Raw genomic sequence first — 23,854 nt, forward strand, 5'->3', positions numbered from 1 at the left:
GTCGGCCGAGTCCTATTGCAAGACGGATTGGTTTAGGTGAAGATGGAGTAGTCGAGACCTAGTGCAATAAGGAGTCTTAATAGGCTAAGGATCCTGAGACTCGGGAGATGAATTTGGTTTGTTAAAGGAGGTTGGTTCAGAGTCCTAATGGAATTAAGATTGGCTGAGACCTAATTAGGTTGGGTTGAGGAGTTCTAATCCGAGTATAGTTCTAGCTCGGTCATGAGGGGGTTTGTTGCTATAAATACGAGACTTTGTGCATCGAAAAAGTCCCCTCTAACTCAACATACAAATTGCCCTACGCAAAACTTCTCAACAAACATGAAATTTTATCCTTTTCCCCTTTCTCCCCGCCGACACATCTTAAGTTTGGATAGACAGCACTGTGAAGGCAACTGGCGACACCTTTAGTTTGGATAGACAGCACTAGAACCATAGAATCAGCAAACCAATGAGCTCCTTTAGTTTGGATAGACAGCACCGCTTTGAGGCTGATTGGTTATTTATCCAAGTCTCGGTCAAGAAGGATTTCTGAATCCTTGTTGACAGAGGTCATCTCATCAGCCTTCTCGGAGAAGTGAGGCGTTACTAGGTTACTACATTCGGCACATCGAAAGCCGAATTTGATATTGAACTTCGCAGAACTAGTAGCCTTGTCTTCAGGCTCTAGAACCCGGAGGTCGAGACGCGTTCCTTTCTCAGCCGCAGTTGCAAGATCAAGAAGTCAACAACTCGCTCAACGCCATATCAACATATTTTACTCTCCGGCTGAACTTGACCGACGAGTGGGCACGCCCGCACAAGTGCAACACACCGAGAAAAGGAAATTAGTCTCGGCGGTCAACCTTAAGCAGAAATCCCCACCAAAACCACAAAAGGAATTTTTGTTGAATGAATAGTCGAGGATTGTGACGAGGATGGCTATGAGGCCTCTGATCCACCAACCAAGTCATTTTTTCGACGATGATTTGAGGAGCAATCTCAGCAATTCGAACAAATGTTTAGCCGAGAGATAAAAAGCATACTAGAAGAGACACGCGATAATGGTCTTATTGCCAGGTTGTTCGAACTACTGGTTAATAAAGCCCATGAAGGTTGACCCGTCAGCCATTCCCGACAACCCCCAGCTAAGAATAATCCATTTCCAGTAATACAGGTTGAGACAGGATCTGCTCAGCTCAAGACGATTGACTTAGAGAAAAAAGAGGATTAACCAGCACATTAGACGAATTCGATCAAAGAGAAGAAACATATGTTGATATGGTTGAGGTTCAGAGAATGATTGATTAGGCCCTAAAAAAGGGGCCGAAATTTCCAAAATTCATTCACCCTATCTAGCCTTCGTAGAAATGTTTGAGTACACCCATGGATTCAAGATCCCAGACTTCAGCCTTTTTGCTGGAGAGTCATCCCTATCATCATTAGAACATATGGCTCGTTTCACTGCTCAATGCGGGGACGTTAACAGTGATTTCCAAAGCTGCGATTGTTCAACTTTTTGTTAACGGGCTCAGCATTCACATGGTATATCAACCTCCTACCTAACTCCATCCAAAGTTGGGAGGAATTAATCGAGAAGTTTCATGAACAATTCTATCGATCGGGGATAGACGTGTATGTACCTTTTTAGCTAGGATAGGTCAAGCCTTTGATGAGTCATCAATGGAATACCTTATGAGGTTTGTTTAAGTTGGCTAGAAACTGGTGCCGCGTACCTCTCCCTGAAATTGAGTTCGTTAGACTTGCTCTGAACGACCTGGATATAGAGTACAAAAAGAAATTCTTAGGGGCAAACTTCTGAGATATGTACGAATTGGCTCAACATGTCGAGCAATATGATCATTTGCTCTGAGAAGAGAAGATCTCAAAATCCCCATCCCGAGGAACGATCTACAAGAACCCTACGGTCAGTTATGCATCGGCCGACGGAGAAGAATCCCAATTCCCCAACACAGATGTAGCTGAGATAGTGATTGATAAACTATATGTATGCAAAGCGTTGGCTCATGCTAGCTCTAAGGATGTAAAAACCCTCTCGGCCCTTGTAGAAACTGTTGTTAAAACAAAGGCCTACACCTTTGACATTACCAAGGTCGATGCCATCTTTGACTAGTTACTACTCGCCAAAATCATCAAGCTTCAGCCAGGGCATAATTCCCAAGGCTGAAAACTTAAAAGGGAAAACTTATTGCAAATATCATAACTTAAACAAACATACGACAAACAACTGTGTCATATTTCGTGATGCCATTCAAAGCTGGATTGATAATGGCAAGCTAAAATTCCTTGAAAAACAAATGGTAGTTGACGTTGATGCTTTCCTTTCTGCGACGATAAGCATGGTAGATGCTCATCTGCCTAGAAACAGAGGAAAAGAGAAGGTCGAATTCGTTCCGATGCAATTCATCCCAAAGTAAAACTCTCGGCCACGGCTGAAGATTGATTTATTTTTAAATGAGCTGCCCAAAGACTTTTCAGGACTGGTTATTGTTGAGTCCATTCAGACTCCAGTGCCCAGGAAGTTGACGGACCGATGATTTTATGTAGTCGGTGCAAAGTAAACATTATCTTAACTGAGCCGAAGGAAAAGCCACTTTGGGCTACAACACCACAACAACCATCCTCGGTCCTAACAACACCTTAAAAGATGCTCCACATAGGCCAGCGCTAGAAAGTTTTCAATAGGCTCAGCCTTCAAACACGGAATGACAGGCCGCCTTCAACCTGACGGTGACTCGATTTTGACGCGTCGTTTTATAATGAGGATTATTATATGCACAACTCTAGCAACTCGAGTTCATCTGCAACCAAGAGAACTTTCAAGCCACCCGAGCCACGTGACCAACATTGGTATAGCTATAATTCTCCTGCTAGTATATATACCTGATAGGAGCATATTTTGCTACTTAGTTATGTTGTTTCCTTACATTTAGTGAGTTAATTACTATTTATTTTAGTCTTTTAAGCTATTTTCGTTTGTTTTTAGGTCCTAATGGCAAAAGTAGCAAGAAAGGGCATTTTGAAGCTAAAAGGAGCAGTTTTGGCCATGGATTGGATAGCTTAACCATGGAGCAAAGTGGATGGACAAAATTGAAGTCAAGAGAGGCTAGGAAAGGCTACAAATCTGGAGAAAGAAGTCCAAATGCAAAGAAGATAAGGAAATAGCAAGAAATATGGAACCTTATCCAACCTTATCTTATCCTATCCTAACCAACCTTATCATTTCCTAACTCTAACATTATCCTATCTTATCCTATCCAAATCAGGTTGTGCCCTAAATCTAGCTAATTAGAAGGGATTAGATGTATATTTAAACACTTAGAACAGATTCTAGAACCTCATTCCTTTGTATGCCGCATAAACACCATTCCATGTAGGTTTAAGAGTTGCAATCCTTCCTCTACACCTATATCATATGTCCTTATCCCTTTAGGACCAAAAATTTGTTCTAAAACATTCTTTCTAGAAACATTATATTATCCCTACAAATGTGCCGCACCTACCCTTCTAGAAGACCCTTAAACCTAGCCATGCATTACCTATCCTATTCCCATTTGGTTTCTGTTTAGACTAAACCCTTTTTCTATGGGATTGTGCAATCCTTTTCCTTCACTAATTGTGCATAATTAGCCTATAAATACCACCCTCTACCACAAATTCACACCACACCATCCACCATACCTCAAGAGCCTAAATTCACACAAATCCCCATTGTTGGCAGCAAGAAACGAAGGAGGAGCCACCTGGAGTGTTTCTAGGTGTATTCTATCTTTGTTTTTAATGTTTAAGTTTAGTTATCTTTGTTTTGCGAACATATGGAACTAATTTCTTTTTAGTTAGAGGTGAATTCGAAGCCATGATTATATGTTTTATATGAATTCATTACATCCGGTTATTATTTCTTAAGGCATGAATTTGATTTGCTTATCTAAGTTATTAAAACTGGTTTATGTACATGGGTTGGGGTTTGACACTTAATTTGCATGCATGAATTTGATGCTAGAATATAAGGGGGTTTCACGTAATAGTTATTCACTTATATTCACAAATAGTGGAGGTTGCTAGTCATAATCGCGTTAAGTAAATCCTTGTTATGAGTCTCATGCGTTTCATAGTGATGAATGCCTTGTCAATGCTTATGGTTTTCACAAAACTTAATGACTCTTGATATGTATCTTTGTTATGCGTTTCATATAAAGAACTTGAAAAAGATAATTTGGTTGTAATGCGTTTTCATTCAATTTAATGAAAAAAGGAAAATCTGAGGGTTAGTTGTGCGATGCAACTAATTTGGGGCGTTGTCATTCATAGTCTAAAGGAATAATAACTGGAAATTGGTTCATATGCATATATCATGTGTGGAGAAGGACCCTCTAACCAGCCTTTCACCCATTTATTTCACTTAAATTCGTTTTTCCCAAGTGTTTTCTATAAAGTTTTTGTTTTAAGTTCAAAATTCGTCAAAAACAATCCCCCTTTCACTTAGTCTTCATATTTGAGTCAAAACTTGTTTTCCTTGAGTCTTTTGAGTCAAGTCAAGTCCTATTTTCGTCCAAAACACTTATTGAGTCTAAAATTGAGTCTTTTTGATTATTGGTTACTGTTTTAAGTGTCTAAAGTTAGTTTTGAGTCTATAGAGTCTAGTTTAGTGTTTTTGAGTCTTATTTGTGAAGATTAGCATCCCTATTAATCTCCGGTCTAGAACGATCCCTACTTACATAGCCAAAATTTCATGCAAAAATTAACTTTACACACAAATTAAACCCTATTTGTGACAATTGTAGTAGATATGTAAGTAGGGATCGTTCTAGACCGGAGATTAATAGGGATGCTAATCTACACAAATAAGACTCAAAAACACTAAACTAGACTCTATAGACTCAAAACTAACTTTAGACACTTAAAACAGTAACCAATAATCAAAAAGACTCAATTTTAGACTCAATAAGTGTTTTGGACGAAAATAGGACTTGACTTGACTCAAAAGCACCTTGAGAGAGTTGGAACAGAAAACGTACCCTTTTCCTGACTCTGACATGGCTGCCATGTTAGATGACTTGCTGGAAAAAAAGGTGATTGAGCTACCCGAATGCAAGCGTCCTGAAGAAATGAATCGCACAAACGATCCTAGGTACTGCAAGTACCATCATATTGTGAGCCATCCTGTTGGCAAGTGCTTCGTTCTTAAAGAACTCATCATGAAGCTAGCACAACAAGGGCAAATTGAGCTCGACCTTGATGACACGGCCGCAACGCATACCACTACAATTGCGTTTGGATCGTTTAATCCTGTGCCTCTCCAAACGACACCTGACCGTTCCCGTGAATGCTCAAGTTGCACGGCACCTCCTACACAACCATCACTGGAGAGAAGCGACCAAAATGCACATGCTGATGATGAAGAATGATGGATATTGGTAACCTACAAAAAGACAAGGAAACCAAGACCACAAGTCATACAGCCAAATGTGGAACAAAGAAGAAATCACCGCGGCCGCAACAATGCGAAGCCTAAAAGAAACATAAAGCATAATAAAATAACATATGCTAGGGAACTTATGGAGCATGAGCCACGCATTCCTGTTTCCTTGCGTGAGTACTTCCCGAATGACTTTTTCCAACAGTGCACTACCGCGGCCTGTCACATGGCTGAAGTAGAAATAGAAGAGCCCTCAAAAGGCAAAGCTATTGCCACTGAGGTAGAAAAGACCCTTACACCTGGAGAAGGTCTGTCAACACACTTTAGCATCAAGGAAGCGCTACCATTGCCAAAAAAGATGCGAAGAGCACTAGCAGCAGTCTTGGCAGGTCCCGACGACCACGAAGTGCAAGAAAGTAACGACGAAGGCTCGAAGCTTCAGCCACATGAATGTGCCACATGTTGTGCCACCCATGACGTAATTAACTTCACTGACGAAGACCTACTGTTGGGATCAAAGCCTCACAACCGTCTTCTCTTCGTCTTCGGGTACATAAGGGAATACAAAGTCAACCGCATGCTTGTGGATGGTGGGTCGGCCATAAACATCATGCCAAAATCAACAATGACCATAATCGGCATCAAGGTGAATGAACTATCCCTGAGCCGTCTGCTGATCCAGGGTTTTAACCAAGGAGGACAAATGGCGATGGGCATGATTTGAGTAGAGATGACCATGGGTGAGCTCAAATCAAGCACGATATTCCACGTGATTGATGCAAGAACTTCCTACAGCTTGCTCTTAGGAAGACCTTGGATCCACACAAATGGGGTAGTGCCGTCCACCCTTCACCAATGCCTAAAGTTTTACCGAGAAGGAGTGAAGGTGATTCAAGGTGAAACCAAGCCATTCACCGAAACCGAATCACACTTTGCAGATGCCAAGTTCTACATGGATGAAGAGACGGTACCCGAAGCCCTTCCGGAAGATATCAAATCCACGGGCAGAGCAGCACCTAAAAAGCAGGAGTGGCAAGCCATGCCTAAAAAGCAAAAAGAGCAGGCCGTGCCATCTTCAAGCAAAGATGATGACGAGTTTGCTAAAACTGCAACAACCAAAGGGAGTAGGATGCCGTCAGAAGGACCAAATGCACCCATATTCCGGTATATCCCGATGTCAAGAAGAAAGAATGGTCAATCTCCATTCGAAACTAGAAAAGCCGACACACAGTGGCACACGGATAATGTGAAGTTGCTCAAGACAAATGCAGTTTTGCCTCTGACACAGCTAGGGGGTGCTAAGGTCGCAAGACTACCACAAGGCTTCATAAAAGCTCTACCAAAGAAGGTGGAATCAAGCTTTCTTCCAACCAAGAGGACCGAGGAAGGTTTCGACCCTAACGCCTACAAACTCATGTCAAAGGCCGGGTACGACTTCGCTTCTTCTGCGGTGGCTGGAAAAAAGGTTTCAAACACTGTCAATGACGAAGAACGTAACCTCACCAAAACTCAAAAGAAGTTGAAGGAGCATGGTTACGGAGTTGACAACAACAAAGCCGGACTTGGTTTCACACCAAATGCACCTGTGATGATTTCAAACAAAGCGAAAAACACTAGCACTCAATACGTCAGCGTGAGTATTGAACAAGACCAAGAAGAGCCTAAACCCTCCCCTCGGACGTCGGTCTTCGATAGGATGAGCCATTCAAGCTCCAGAACTTCAGTGCTTAATCGCATTGGTGGTCAAGACCGAACCTCTGTCTTCAAGAGGCTTAACGCGCCGACATCCCAAAGCTCTGTTTTTTGAAAGGTTGTTAAAGCTTAAAAAACAAAGCAACACAGTTATCTCTCCTCTGCGACGATCAGCTTCAGAAAGATTTGAAGATAATGAGAAGCCTTTTGGAAAGAGGAAGACAACACCAAAGGAAGAAAAGCTCGATGGGTTAGGAGAAAAAGACGACGTTCGAAGCTTGATTCCTTCAAGGATGAAGCGCCAAGCAATCCTAAAGGTCGACACAAAAGGACCACTGAAGGTAAGGAGGCGCATCATCGTCCACACTGGCAAATCTTCATGCCAACAAACCCAAGAGAACGACACTGAAGATGAAATCCCTAAGAAAGATGTCACTTCTGGCTCTTTCAACTCAAAGTCTTCACCTCGACTGTTGGGGGCATGCTCCAAGTCAAGTGAAATTGAAGGATGGACTCAGGTCATTCCGAAGAAACTGCACGAGAAACATATGTCTTCTCCACAAGTGCACCAATCAGAAAAGAGGGAAAGCAGCTTTCGCCAACCTCCAGAACAATGTGAAAGTGTTGGAGATAATGAAATTTCGACACAAAGATCGTCCATCCCCATCACAATGTGCGACCTCTTCCCAGAAGACTTCTTCAATTACTCGGTCAAGGCTCCTTCCTATGCAGATTGCGAGGAACGCCTCTCCCAGAACACCAGACAATCCTTATGCCAACAAGCTCAAGAAGACGGCACTGAAGAAGAGATCCAAGATGTTTTCCACATCACGGTTCAAGAAGGTAAAGAAGACGAAATCACCGAGGAAGATGTCACTGCTGCACCACCACAGCTCGAAGATGGGGGGCAAGCCACAATGATGATCTCAAGGAACTCAACTAAGGTACAAGCAAGGAACCAAAGCCTATCTTCGTAAGTGCATTATTAAGTACAAATGAGATAGATGAGTATTATCAGCTGTTGTTAGAGTACAAAGACGTCTTTGCCTGGACCTACAAAGAAATGCCCGGCCTGGACCCTATCATCGCTGTTCATCTGTAGACATCAAAATTTCGGTGAAATGAATGTTGACCAATAATTAAAATTTCAACACTCACGTGTCACATAAATTTTACATGTAGCGTGTGACTCAACGAAAAATCGAAATAAATTGGAAAAGTCATCAAATAGGACACGTGTCAATACCTGGCAGAAATGATTTATTTCATCTGATTATTTAAATCCAAAAATCAAGTTTTGGAATTCTATAAATAGGAAGCCAAGGCATTCATTTGAGGAGGAAGAAGGAAGAAGAGAAAGAAAGAAGGGAATTCACATCACACCAAAACCTTGAAGCCTTGAAACTCTAAAGCTCTCAAGCAAATCTCGAAGGACCAAGAAAGCTATCTTCGTTCTTCGTCAAATCTTCCTTCAAAATCAAGCCCCGACGGCCCTTGAAGAGAAGTGTTCATCATTCATCATCCGTTCATCCTAAGATCAAGCCCCAACGGCCATTTGGATCAACAACCTCAACAAATCCACACATCCAATCGTTCTTCAAGATTAAGCCCAAAAGCCCTTGAAGATCCGCTCATCCATCAACCTTCAAGATCAAGCCCAAAAGCCCCTTGAAGAAATCCATACACCCAGTCTTCAAGATCAAGCCCAAAACCCCTTGGAGATCCGTTCATCAACTGTTCATCCCTAGATCAAGCCCCGACGGCCCTTTGGATCAACAGCTCATCCACAAACCTACACCCTACGAAGATAGAATCAGAGGATCAAATTACAAAGAGATTGTAACCCCAAAATCATTAACACAAAAAATATATTTTGTACACGTATTCTTGTTTCTTATTTCAGGAATTTTCCGTGTTTACAAACTTGGCACGCCCGGTGGGATTATCTCTACCTCTCATCTCTATCCTCCAATCATCGAAAAACGCAAATGGCATCAAGAAAGGATCAAGCTGTTCCTGCAATCAAAGCAAAGAACAAGAACATCATCGCCGCAAGTGGTGATATTTCGGGCATCATAACCCGAAGTAAGGCAATAGCTCTTTTTGCCGCGGCTTCCGCCCCTGCATTGACTCTGTCAAAGGAACAAGAGCACCTGAGGTACGAGCCTGTGATCACCCTAGCCTCGCTAAGGATATCAAAGGGGGAAAGCCCGAGGAAATACTCAGAGTCCCTACTCTCCGACGCTGATTCGAGCGGCAGTACAACCATGCAAGTCATGACCACTGGAGCAACTTCAATCGAGGAGTAGCTAGCTCAGATGAATGAAGCAATTGCAAAGCTCACACGGACTGTGGAAGAGAAGGACTTGCAGATTGCCGCACTTGTTAACCAACTAGATGCGCTGCCCGACGTGAAAGTCGACCCAAATATTGGCCTATTAAAGAAAGAAGACGACGAAGAAGAGGAGCCACCAGTGGAGAAAGTTGAAGAGAAGCCGAAGCTAGACCAAGCAACGGCATTCATGGGATCTCTCTCTATCCAACAGCTACAGGAGATGATCGCAAGCACTGTCAAGACACAGTACGAAGGAAGCTCCATGACTCCGTACTGTACTCAAAGCCTTACTCCAAGAAGATTGATGCTTTGAAGATGCCAAACGGTTATCAGCCCCCAAAATTCATGCAGTTCGATGGAAAAGGCAACCCGAAGCAACATGTCGCCCATTTCATTGAAACTTGCAACAATGCTGGGATAGAGGGAGACTACCTCGTCAAACAGTTCGTGCGTTCGCTGAAAAGTAACGCTTTTGACTGGTACACTGACCTCGAACCTGAGTCTATCAACAGTTGGGACCAGCTAGAAAGGGAATTCCTCAACCGTTTCTACAGCACTCGTCGTACTGTAAGCATGCTAGAGCTGACCAGTACGAAACAGTGGAGAGATGAACCTGTCGTCAACTACATAAATAGATGGCGCTCCTTAAGTCTGGATTGCAAAGATCGGCTTTCTGAAACCTCTGCCATTGAGATGTGCGTTCAAGGCATGCACTGGGGGTTACATTACATCCTCCAAGGCATAAAACCAAGAACATTCGAAGAGCTAGCAACTCGTTCCCACGACATGGAGCTGAGTATCGCTAATCACGGGAAAAAGGAGCCGATTACTAACTTCAATAAGGATAAAGTATTCGCCCCAAATGTAGACAAGACCGGGAAGAAGCCCGTTAAGGAAGCTTTCACCGTCAACACTACCCCCATCAAGACCTCCTCAACGCCCATCAAGACCTCCTCAGCGCCCATCAAGATCTCCTCCAAGAAGAAAGCGAAAGAGATAAAGACAAGTGAGCCTTCTCGCACCCAAGACAGATACAAGAGCACCTTGAGAGAGTTGGAACAGAAAACGTACCCTTTTCCTGACTCTGACATGGCTGCCATGTTAGATGACTTGCTGGAAAAAAAGGTGATTGAGCTACCCGAATGCAAGCGTCCTGAAGAAATGAATCGCACAAACGATCCTAGGTACTGCAAGTACCATCGTATTGTGAGCCATCCTGTTGGCAAGTGCTTCGTTCTTAAAGAACTCATCATGAAGCTAGCACAACAAGGGAAAATTGAGCTCGATCTTGAGGACACGGCCGCAACGCATACCACTACAATTGCGTTTGGATCGTTTAATCCTGTGCCTCTCCAAACAACACCTGACCATTCCCGTGAATGCTCAAGTTGCACGGCACCTCCTACACAACCATCACTGGAGAGAAGCGACCAAGATGCACATGCTAATGATGAAGAAAGATGGATATTGGTAACCTACAAAAAGACAAGGAAACCAAGACCACGAGTCATACAGCCAAATGTGGAACAAAGAAGAAATCACCACGGCCGCAACAATACGAAGCCTAAAAGAAACATAAAGCATAATAAAACAACATATGCTAGGAAACCTATGGAGCAGGAGCCACGCATTCCCGTTTCCTTGCATGAATACTTCCCGAATGACTTTTTCCAACAGTGCACTACTGTGGCCTGTCACATGGTTGAAGTAGAAATAGAAAAGCCCTCAAAAGGCAAAGCTATCGCCACTGAGGTAGAAAAGGCCCTTACACCTGGAGAAGGTCTGCCAACACACTTTAGCATCGAGGAAGCGCTACCATTGCCAAAAAAGATGCGAAGAGCACTAGCAGCAGTCTTGGCAGGTCCCGACGACCACGAAGTGCAAGAAAGTAACGACGAAGGCTCGAAGCTTCAGCCACATGAATGTGCCACATGTTGTGCCACCCATGACGTAATTAACTTCACTGACGAAGACCTACTGTTGGGATCAAAGCCTCACAACCGTCCTCTCTTCGTCTCCGGGTACATAAGGGAATACAAAGTCAACCGCATGCTTGTGGATGGTGGGTCGGCCATAAACATCATTCCAAAATCAAAAATGACCATAATCGGCATCAAGGTGAATGAACTATCCCTGAGCCGTCTGCTGATCCAGGGTTTTAACCAAGGAGGACAAAGGGCGATGGGCATGATCCGAGTAGAGATGACCATGGGTGAGCTCAAATCAAGCACGATATTCCACGTGATTGATGCAAGAACTTCCTACAACTTGCTCTTAGGAAGACCTTGGATCCATGCAAATGGGGTAGTGCCGTCCACCCTTCACCAATGCCTAAAATTTTACCGAGGAGTGAAGGTGATCCAAGGTGATACCAAGCCATTCACCGAAGCCGAATCACACTTTGCAGACGCCAAGTTCTACATGGATGAAGACATGGTACCCGAAGCCCTTCCGGAAGATATCAGATCCACGGGCAAAGCAGCACCTAAAAAGCAGGAGTGGCAAGCCATGCCTAAAAAGCAAAAAGAGCAGGCCGTGCCATCTTCAAGCAAAGATGATGACGAGTTTGCTAAACCTGCAACAACCAAAGGGAGTAGGATACCGTCAGAAGGACCGAACGCACCCATATTCCGGTATATCCCGATGTCAAGAAGAAAGAATGGTCAATCTCCATTCGAAACTAGAAAAGCCGACACACAGTGGCACACGGATAACGTGAAGTTGCTCAAGACGAATGCAGTTTTGCCTCTGACACAGCTAGGGGGTGCTAAGGCCGCAAGACTACCACAAGGCTTCATAAAAGCTCTACCAAAGAAGGTGGAATCAAGCTTTCTTCCAACCAAGAGGACCGAGGAAGGTTTCGACCCAAACGCCTACAAACTCATGTCAAAGGCCGGGTACGACTTCGCTTCTTTTGCGGTGGCTGGAAAGAAGGTTTCAAACACTGTCAATGACGAAGAACGTAACCTCACCAAAACTCAAAAGAAGTTGAAGGAGCATGGTTACGGAGTTAACAACAACAAAGCCGGACTTGGTTTCACACCAAATGCACCTGTGATGATTTCAAACCAAGTGAAAAACACTAGCACTCAATATGTCAGCATGAGCATTGAACAAGATCAAGAAGAGCCTAAACCCTCCCCTCGGACGTCGGTCTTCGATAGGATGAGCCATTCAAGCTCCAGAACTTCAGTGCTTAATCGCATTGGTGGTCAAGATCGAACCTCTGTCTTCAAGAGGCTTAACGCGCCGACATCCCAAAGCTCTATTTTTGAAAGGTTGTTAAAGCTTAAGAAACAAAGCAACACAGTTATCTCTCCTCTGCAACGATCAGCTTCAGAAAGATTTGAAGATAATGAGAAGCCTTTTGGAAAGAGGAAGACAACCCCAAAGGGAGAAAAGCTCGATGGGTTAGGAGAAAAGGACGACGTTCGAAGCCTGATTCCTTCAAGGATGAAGCGCCAAGCAATCCTAGAGGTTGACACAAAAGGACCACTGAAGGTAAGAAGGCGCATCATCGTCCACACTGGCAAATCTTCATGCCAACAAACCCAAGAGAACGGCACTGAAGATGAAATCCCTAAAAAAGATGTCACTTCTGGCTCTTTCGACTCAAAGTCTTCACCTCAACCGCTGGGGGCATGCTCCAAAACCATGTCAGTCAAGTCAAGTGAAGATGAAGGATGGATTCATGTCACTCCGAAGAAACTGCACGAGAAACATATGTCTTGTCCACAAGTTCACCAATCGGAAAGGGGGCAAAGCAGTTACCGTCAACCTTCAAAGCTACATGAAAATGTTGAGGATGATGAAATTACAACACAAAGATCGTTCATGCGGGATCTTTTCTTCCTCGAAGACGTCTTCAATTACTTGATCAAGGCTCCTTGCTATGAAGATTGTGAGGAATGCATTTCGAAGATCGCTTCGAAGAAATTGGACAAGCAGCAACCATCTTGTCCACAAGTTTATCAATCAGAAAGGAGGGAAAACAGCTCCTGTCAACCTCCAGAACAATGTGAAAGTGTTGGAGATAATGAAATTTCGACACAAAGATCGTCCATCCCCATCACAATGTGCGACCTCTTCCCAGAAGACTTCTTCAATTACTCGGTCAAGGCTCCTGCCTATGAAGATTACGAGGAACGCCTCTCCCAGAACACCAGACAATCCTTATGCCGACAAGCTCGAGAAGATAGCACTGAAGAGGAGATCCAAGATGTTTTCCACATCATGGTTCAAGAAGGTAAAGAAGACGAAATCCCCGAGGAAGATGTCACTGCTGCACCGCCACAGCTCGAAGATGGGGGGCAAGCCACGGTCGATGATCTCAAGGAACTCAACTTAGGTACAAGCAAGGAACCAAAGCCTATCTTTGTAAGTGCATTATTAAGTACAGATGAGATAAAGGAGTATTATCAGCTGTTGTTAGAGTACAAAGACGTCTTTGCCTGGACCTACAAAGAAATGCCCGGCCTAGACCCTATCATCGCTGTTCATCATCTTGCGGTCAGGCTTGGAACACGACCGATAAAGCAAACTCAAAGACGCTATCGATCTGAGCTTATCCCACAAATCGAGGTCGAGATCGACAAGCTAATCGAAGTAGGCTTTATTCGAGAAGTGCAATACCCCAAGTGGATCTCCAACATCGTCATTGTCCTTAAGAAATCAGGACAAATACGTGTTTGCGTAGACTTCCGGGACCTCAACGATGCTTGCCCAAAGGATGACTTACCCTTGCCAATCATTGAAATCATGGTGGATGCAACCACTGGCCATGAGGCATTATCATTCATGGATGGCTCTTCTGGGTACAATCAAATTCGCATGGCCCTCGAGGACGAGGAACTAACAGCCTTTCGTACTCCAAAAGGTATCTACTGCTACAAGGTGATGCCCTTTGGTCTAAAGAACGCTGGAGCTACGTATCAACGCGCAATGCAGAAAATCTTCAACGACATGCTACACAAAAACGTAGAATGTTACGTAGATGATGTGGTGGTTAAGATGAAGAAAAGATCAGACCACTTGAAGGATCTGCGAATAGTGTTCGAAAGGCTGCGAAAATACAACCTCAAGATTAACCCGTTAAAGTGTGCGTTTGGCGTCACCTCTGGAAAATTCCTCGGCTTCATCGTCAAGCACCGTGGCATTGAAGTAGACCAATCAAAGATCAAGGCCATTCAAAGCATGCCCGAGCCAAGAAACCTGCACGAGCTGAAAAGTCTACAAGGACGGCTAGCCTTCATCAGACGCTTCATCTCCAACCTCGCAGGGCGTTGTCAACCGTTTAGTCGCCTTATGAAGAAAGATGTTCCATTCGTATGGGACAAAGCATGCCATAATGCTTTTGAAAGCATAAAGAAATATTTGTCAAGTCCACCTGTCCTGGGGGCACCTGTGCCTGGGAAACCACTCATATTGTATATTGCTGCTCAGGAAAGTTCAATCGGAGCACTCTTGGTGCAAGAGAATGAATCCCAAAGAGAAGGAGCACTTTACTACCTCAGTCGAACTCTCACCGGCGCTGAGTTGAACTACTCCCCAATAGAAAAGATGTGCCTCGCTTTGGTGTTTGCCATTCAGAAACTCAGACATTACATGCATGCTTACACCATCCACTTGGTTGCTAAAGCTGACCCTGTCAAATACGTTATGACTAAGCCAGTCTTGACAGGGCGACTCGCTAAATGGGCTTTGCTTCTTAATCAATATGAGATCATCTACGTCCCAGCGAAAGCCGTCAAAGGACAAGCGCTAGCAGACTTCCCTGCCGATCATCCAATCCCGGCTGATTGGAAAATCTCAGACGACTTGCCTGACGAGGAGGTGTTCTACATCGACATCTTCTCGACATGGACGATGTTCTTCGACGGATCCGCACGAGCAGACGGAGCGGGGGCAGGAGTAGTATTCATGTCACCACAAAGGCACATACTACCTTACTCCTTCCAACTGAATGAGCTATGCTCCAACAATGTTGCTGAGTACCAAGCATTGATCATCGGGCTCCAAATGGCGATCAACATGGAAATCACAGCTCTTGAGGTATATGGCGATTCCAAACTCATAATCAATCAACTCTTAACTGAGTATGAGGTGAGGAAAGATGATCTCGTCCCATACTTCCGGCTAGCGACCCAACTGCTACAAAAGTTCGAAGCTGTGACACTAGAACATGTGCCAAGAAAGGAAAATCAAATGGCAGACGCTCTCGCCAATCTAGCCTCGAGTATGACACTAGGAAAAGATGAAGTTGCAGACGTGCCAGTTTGCCAAAGATGGGTGATTCCGCTCGTTAATGAAATGTCACTAGATGATACAAATGTCATCTCAGTACTACAAAGGAACACTCTACCGACGCTCTTTTGAAGGACTGCTCTTGAGATGCCTAGGTGAGGAAGAAGTTAATCAAGCCATGGAAGAAGCACATTCAGCTGTGTGTGGGGCACATCAATCTGGACCAAAGCTACATTTCCAGCTTAAAAGGATGGGTTACTACTGGCCGAGCATGGTGAAGGACTGCCTGGAACACGCCAAAAGGTGCCAAGCCTGCCAATTCCACGCCAACTTCATACATCAACTGCCTGAACCATTACACCCTACAGTTGCTTCATGGCCGTTCGACGCATGGGGATTGGACGTTGTAGGACCAATTACGCCAAAGTCATCTGCAGGGGAAGCTTACATCCAAGCTGCAACAGATTACTTCTCCAAGTGGGCTGAAGCCATACCTTTAAGGGAAGTAAAAAAGGAAACTGTTGTTCGTTTCATCAAGGAGCATATCATCCACCGATATGGGGTGCCTCGTTACATTATCACTGACAACGGAAAGCAGTTCTCCAACCGACTCGTGGACGAGCTTTGCGACAAATACAAGTTTAAGCAGCACAAGTCTTCCATGTATCATGCTCCGGCCAACGGCCTCGTGGAAGCATTCAACAAGACATTGTGCAACCTCCTGAAAAAGGTAATCGGCCGAACAAAGAGAGACTGGCATGAAAGAATAAGTGAAGCACTTTGGGCATATAGGACTACACATAGGACTCCTACCCAAGCTACACCTTATTCTCTCGTATATGGCGTAGAAGCTGTTCTACCGCTTGAAAGTCAAATTCCCTCACTAAGGATGGCTATACAAGAAGGCTTGACTGATGAAGAAAATGCAAAGTTGCGCCTTCAGGAGTTGGAAGCGCTGGATGAGAGAAGGCTCGAAGCGTGGGATGGACCCTACGTAATACAAGAGATCTACACCAATGGCGCCTACTTAATCATGGCAGAAGACGGGTTGAAGATCGGCCCCATCAACGGCAGATTTTTGAAGCGCTACTACCCCTAAAGCAAACGCACCACGCTCCTGGCCCGCAAGAGCATAAACTGTGTACGGCAAAATCATCATTAAAAAAAAAAAAAAAAAAACCATCACTCATTTGAACTACGTCATGACTTGATCCCTCCTCAACCAAGGGTACGTAGGCAACTTGAAACTTCAAAACTTCAAGTACAGTCACATCTCAAAAAAAAAAAAAAAAAAAAAAAAAAAAAAAAGAAAAGAAAAAAACGCTTTGAAGAATAAAGAGCAAATTCAAGAATGCAAACATTTTATTTCTTTGAAGGAAAAAGTCTGATTACAAAAGAAAAAGGGCAGAAGACACTACTCGAAAACTATGTCCCTAAAACTAAGGAGGCGGTCTTCAAGCAAGCCTTCCAAAGCCTTCAAAGTCTCTACCTCAGTGAGAGACAGGATGGGCAACTCCATAGCCATGTCTTTCTCTTGTTCTAGGCGTGAAATCTCCTCTTGGCATTGAGAAAGTGTAGCTCCCTGCTCCCCGAGAACACTTTCAAGTTTTGATGCCTCGTTGCCAAGCTGTTCTTGTTCTCGCATCAACGTATCTAGACGTACCCGGACGGAAGCTAAAGAAGTCTCTGTAGATTGATAATTTCCCGAAGCAGCTTGCTGAGAAGACCGGGCTTGGGTTAGTGACAAGTCTATTGCAGCAAGTTGGTGAGCTCTAACATCTGGACTCAACTTCTTCGAGGAAATAACACGCAAGGAAGAATACTCAGTTGAGGCGGCCATAATTTCGGCAATCTTGATCTTCAAGGATGAAGAATCAATGTTAAGATTGTCAATTGCAGAAATAAGTTTCGACAAGTCCTCTTTAAGCAACGCAAGGTCCTCCGACGGGCATTTCAAAATCCTCCCCTCAATATGGCTCTTGATATCCATTGCCGCACGAAGATTGATGCGATGAATAAGCTGCTCAGTACCACTAAGGTTTGGCCCTCTCAGAGAGATCTCAGAGCTAGCTGGCAAAGGTGTAGAAGGCATGACGGGATCTTGCATGCCTCCACCTACACACGGCAAACTTGGGAAACTTGACGAACTTGGGATAAGCTCTGTACCAGGTGGATCCCCAATCTCCTCGCCTGTGGGTAGGTCGCCTCCAAATAGCATCTCCGTATAAGAATAAATACCTGTGGTCGCCAAGTCAAAAGAACAAGAAGGCCCAACCTAAAGAAAACAAAGAAAGCTGTTAGAAACAAAAGCTAGAACAATGAAAGCAGAAGAAGTCATAAGAGAGAAGAAGATGCATACGTCTTTCTCAAACGACACACTACCATCGAGTTGAGGGAGCCTAAACACTTCTTTCTTCTTATGACGAAAATTGACATCGCTATCAGCCTGAGCGCCTTCAAGACGTCGCTTGTTTAAAACTTGTTGACCCTGCCGCAAAACAAGTCCATCTTCGTGCGAATCAACTTCATCACCAGCCTCTTCAGATACATCCAGATGTTGAGAAGACAAGCGTGGGCATTGAGGGACTAAAACCACTGGTCTATCTTGCAAAGTAGTAGCACTCGCGCAATCAAAAGATATCAGTTGTGTAGGAACCACAGAACACCCCTCCTTCAATACGTTAAGGTGTGAATGAGAAGAATTGGTACCACTTGCCATCCCCGAATTCTCATAATATACCTTTGACCACCAACTTACGTAAGCACGGGTTACTGGACTACTCTTGAACTCATCTTTTGCCAGCAGGGTGATAGAAGCATTTGTACATGCACGGGTACAAGACTCCCAATGCATATACACGGCTTGCAAGGAGTCTAATTGGTTTTTTTTCCTTCAGCTTGCCTGGCATATGTTGGACAAAACCAAATTGCCTGCTGAAACGGTGGGGACTATACGGCTGAACAATGCATCGATCTTCTTGCCGCAAAGAAACATACCCTGAGCGAAGACTTATAAGGTAAGATAAGTCTGAGAAGCGAAGATGCGAATCGTCCATGATGCCTCGCCGCACCGAGCCAACTCGCGCCAGATAGTCCATCTTCAAGCCTTCGCAGCTTCTAAACAGTGCTTGCGCCTGGGAATCATCGAAGCTCTTCGAAGAAAGCACGCCAGAATACTTCGTCATCAAAGGCCCTGACTTGTTTAGAGTTGAAGAAAAAAAATGAGTGCCAAAGTACTCACCCAACCAACCATACACATAGTGGTAGGGAAGAACCGCAGCACGATCTTCAGTGTTTGCCGAGTTCGAAACAACACTCAAGCCGTTATAAATATTGGCCAAAACCGGGATAGCAAGATTGAAAGATTCACCTGCAGCCATCTTGCTAGCAACTTTGAAAACCCCAGGACGAACAAGGTTGACGTCGCCGATTGGAAAAACAAACTTACAAAGCCAACAAGCTAAGAAAGCAGCTAGGTAAGATTCTTCCACATGCTCTGATGCTATGCCAAGGTCCTCAAACGCTCTCAACTCGGCAGGGGAACGACGCCTAGCTGAACCAATGGCACCAGACGGATATGGGTCTCCCTTTGGTTTAGTGGTTTTGTTGCAACTTCTTCTCTTCGAGGACTTCTTGTACCTTGTGTCCTCCCAATACCAGAAGCGGATCCAGGAAGAAATCTTCACGCCTGATTTACCTCGAGCATCTTGGGAAAGCTTGTGATATGCCCAAAATAAGCAGCGACAACTCGCAGGCAATCCTTGGTTATTGCAGAGAGAAAGTTCCTTCGCACTAGGAACGACCTCGTCATAAAACTTACCTTGGATTGGCAATCCCCCTATCTTGTGGAGATCCCAAAGTGAAATTGACATCTTTCCTTGAGCTGTATGAAGCGTGTTAGTCGCTGAACACCAATGCTCGAAGAACGCCTGAAGGACAGAATGATGGAGATCATAACTAAACAAGGATGCGTACACGGCATGGTAAAGGCCCATGCTAGTAAGCACATGTTTAGATCGGCCCAAGACATCTTCAAGCCACTCCCAATAAGACTCAGCAAAAACAGCTTCTCCGGTAGTCGACAAGACATCATTCCAAGCCATAGCTCCGCTGCGGATGTGATCTCCAAGAAGCTTAAACGGAGCCGGATGATTGTCACGAGCATGGTGCGAAGGGTTCAAGATAAGAATCCCCAGTGTGCACGCCTTCTTCTCCGTATTTGATCGAACGAAGTCTGCCACCTTCCAAGATACTTCAGAAGACCACGACTTAATATGCATGGAGTTGTCTTTTGTAGGAAGAGCAAGCGCCTTAAGGCCAGTCAGTGGGGCGTAAATCTTCAGCGTTGTTCCCCTATCTTGCGAATCACCTTCCTTCGCGAGAATGGTGATGGTGTTGCTCTTAAAACATTTGAAAAATACCATGACCACAAATAAAAAAAAAAAAAATAAAATAAAAAAAAAAAAAAGTCACAAAACTTGAACAGCAGGACAACAGACAGTGCAATAGTGTGCAGCGAACAGTGCAGCGATGACGGTGCAGCAAGCAGCAGCAAGAGGCACAACAACGTCACCACCGAGGAAAATTCCGCATGTGCCATCAATGGAATTTTTGTAACAATTTGAGGCCTGTGGAGACTGAGTCAAGCAAAGCAGACTTTCGATGCGTTTCTGGATTCTTCGTCGGTTTGGCAGCCTCAACCTTGCAGCCTCAACCTTCAGCCTCAACCTTCTTATAAAGAAAAAAAAACTGACGATGTAGAATAAAAAATAATAAAATAAAGTAAAAGGAAATGATTATGTTGGGAAGTAATGATGAAAGTAAAGAATAAAAAAATAAAAAAATAAAAAATAAAAAATAAAAATAAAAAAAAAACATTTTGGTGGATCAGCGCCACCGAAAGCAAAAATAAAATAAAATAAAATAATAAAAAATAATAAAATAAAGTAAAAGGAAATGATTATGTTGGGAAGTAATGATGAAAGTAAAAAAAAAAAAAAAAAAAAAAAAAAAAAAAAAAAAAAAAAATCTTTGGTGGTACAGCACCATCCAAAATATATATATATATATATATATATATATATAATAAAAACAATGATGGTGCTTCTGGAACCATGTGCAAAAAGAAAAAAAAAAATATATATATATATATATATATATATATAAAATAAAAAGAAAGAAAAAAAAAAACAATGATGGTGCTTCTGGCACCATCTGAAATATATATATATATATATATATATATATATATATATATATATAAATGAATGGTGGATCAGTGCCACCGAAAGCAAAGAAAAGCAAAAAAAAAAAAAATAATAATAATAATAAAAAATAATAAAATAAAATAAAAAGGAATGATGATGGACGGTGATGTATATGTTTTATCTGTATTTAGCACAATACACTGAATAAAATAAAGCATGTCCATTAATCTCCAAGAAATTACAAGCGTGTACAAAAAAAAAAAAAAAAAAAAAAAAAAAAAAAAAGATGGAGCTTTCACAAAGGATGTTCACGTGAAGCCCCATTACTTGGCAAAACTCTAGAAGCGGAAGGCATCGGAGCAGAAGGCATCGGAGCGGGAGGCATTGAAGCTAGAGCATTCCAGGCCTCAATACTGGGTGGAACGCTAGATGACCCAGGAAAAAGGTGCCTCTGGAGGAAAGACGAAAACCTTTGACGGTCACTTTGAATCCGACCTTCAGACTTTTGCAGCTCATCAAGCTTCCTCTTCATGCCCGTCGAATAGTTGTTTGCAAGCACGTGCAAACTTCTATTCTCATACTTCAGCTGCTCGATCTCTTGCTTGAGACTTTCCACCTCTGCCATTAACGATTCAACCTGACGGGAGCGAGCAAGTAGGCGTTGGCCCATGTTGGACACAGAGCCTGCACACTGAACGCTGAGAGCGAGGGACTCTTGAACGGCCAACTCATCGGACCGTCCTGAAAGCAGTCTACTATCCTTAGGAGTGAGGAGGTTTCTAGCTACTATCGTAGCTGTTGTTGCATCCGTCATCATGGAGTCTTCACCTGAAAGAGGACCGTTAGAAGAAAAAAAAGAAGGGCGCCATACATTACCTTGACGGGGTGCAACCGGATCGCTGTTGAGACTCAAATCTAAGCAAAGGTTCGATGAGTTAGTCATTTTTCAAAGGTGTTCAGAGAGAAGGGGTGGATGGAGTTAATTCTCAAAAGGCCAAAGACGATTTTCAAGAATGGGCAATTTTCAGAGTGTGTATGTTGGAGTGATCGATACTTCTACAAAGAGCCAAGCGACACGACCATCGATTCAAAAATCCGGATTTTCCTGCGTGAAGTTCGGCGACGCTCAGAAAACGCGTTCAACTTTGTCAAAAGATATCTGACAAAGTCGAAAACACGTGGAGGCCATCATCGCAACTACACGTCTTTAGCCGACAAGCGCAAAGTTCGGCAACGCTTTCTCTGCTTTTCAGAAAACGCGTGCAACTTTGTCAAAAGTGGCGCTCGTTCAGAAATCGAAGAGGCGTCGTTCAGATATCGAAGAGACGTTTGTCGACAAGGGTAAAAGAACAAGACCACCACTTGCTATTAAGAAATCCCTATATGTGTCGACCTTCATCTCTTATGGCAAGGCAGACCTGAAGAAAATGCCCAACTCTTCCTCACCTCTGAGGGTGCACTCCCAGCAAAGCCTTTCGAAATACTCAATTTTTTCTTCTTCCCCAAAGATGATACCAGATGCCTGGAGTACAGATGACCCAGGAGGAAACGATAGATTGAAGCATGTGCTGATTCATTCACCGCTTCTTCAAAAGCAAAGGTATCTCATATCATCAAGGTCAAAAGCAAAAGTATCTCATATCATGCTTTTTCCCTATCTTTTCCTTTGCCCTTGTTATTACTCGCATGGCAAAGTAAACGAAAGCAATCAGCCGTCACTTGGAGTCAGTCTTCCGATCTGGAACCGACTGCCTGGAATCTATTCCCTGGTTGATTACCTAGCGTTGCTCTCGAGTAGTCATCTTCAACGGTTGATACACTTCCAGAGAAGGGACCACTTCTGCAAAGGGGAGCAAGTAAGTGAAAATGATACATTGAAGCATGTGGAGACAAACAACAACTGCATATGCTGAGCTATCCTCTAACCCTCTTCAATACGAATTGGAGAGATTGAACAAAGAAACAGATAAAAGGAGTAAGCTCAGACCTTCGGGGGAGACCAAAAGAATCCTGCTGCCCAGTTCAAGAGTAGCACAAAGGAAAATCAACGATTGGAGGAAACCAAAAGAATCCTCCAGTCCAGTTCAAGAGTAGCACAAAGGAAAATCAACGATTGGAGGAAACCAGAAAATCTTCCAGTCGAACTCAAGATCAAGCCTCAATGGCCCTTGAAGAAATCACAAGTCCGGTTCAAAATCAAGTGTTCACCACCCTTGAATCAAATTCAACTCCAGATAAAAGGAGTAAGTTCAGACCTTCGGAGGAGACCAAAAGAATCTTCCAGCCCAGTTCAAGATTAAGCTTGTGGAAAATCAACGATTGAAGGAAACCAGAAAATCTTCCAGTCGAACTCAAGATCAAGCCTCGATGGCCCTTGAAGAAATTTCCAGCTCAATTCAAGATCAAGCCTCGACGGCCATTGGGTTGACATCTACATTAAGGGACTTCAAAACGCATCTTCTACACGTGACAAGCACATGTCTACGACGCGCCTTGAAGTGGGGGCATTTGTAGACATCAAAATTTCGGTGAAATGAATGTTGACCAATAATTAAAATTTCAACACTCACGTGTCACATAAATTTTACATGTAGCGTGTGACTCAACGAAAAATCGAAATAAATTGGAAAAGTCATCAAATAGGACACGTGTCAATACCTGGCAGAAATGATTTATTTCATCTGATTATTTAAATCCAAAAATCAAGTTTTGGAATTCTATAAATAGGAAGCCAAGGCATTCATTTGAGGAGGAAGAAAGAAGAAGAGAAAGAAAGAAGGGAATTCACATCACACCAAAACCTTGAAGCCTTGAAACTCTAAAGCTCTCAAGCAAATCTCGAAGGACCAAGAAAGCTATCTTCGTTCTTCGTCAAATCTTCCTTCAAAATCAAGCCCCGACGGCCCTTGAAGAGAAGTGTTCATCATTCATCATCCGTTCATCCTAAGATCAAGCCCC

General features: G+C 43.5%; 1 pseudogene; it reads right to left on the reverse strand.

The window, feature by feature from the left end:
- Positions 1-1,672: 1,672 nt before the first annotated feature.
- Positions 1,673-20,113, reverse strand: LOC148699408 (uncharacterized; annotated as a pseudogene).
- Between the last annotated feature and the right edge of the window lie 3,741 nt (positions 20,114-23,854).

The sequence above is a fragment of the Pyrus communis genome, chromosome 1 (assembly GCF_041283825.1).
Source record: "Pyrus communis isolate YQ-2024b chromosome 1, ASM4128382v1, whole genome shotgun sequence".
Taxonomy (NCBI): Eukaryota; Viridiplantae; Streptophyta; class Magnoliopsida; order Rosales; family Rosaceae; genus Pyrus; species Pyrus communis.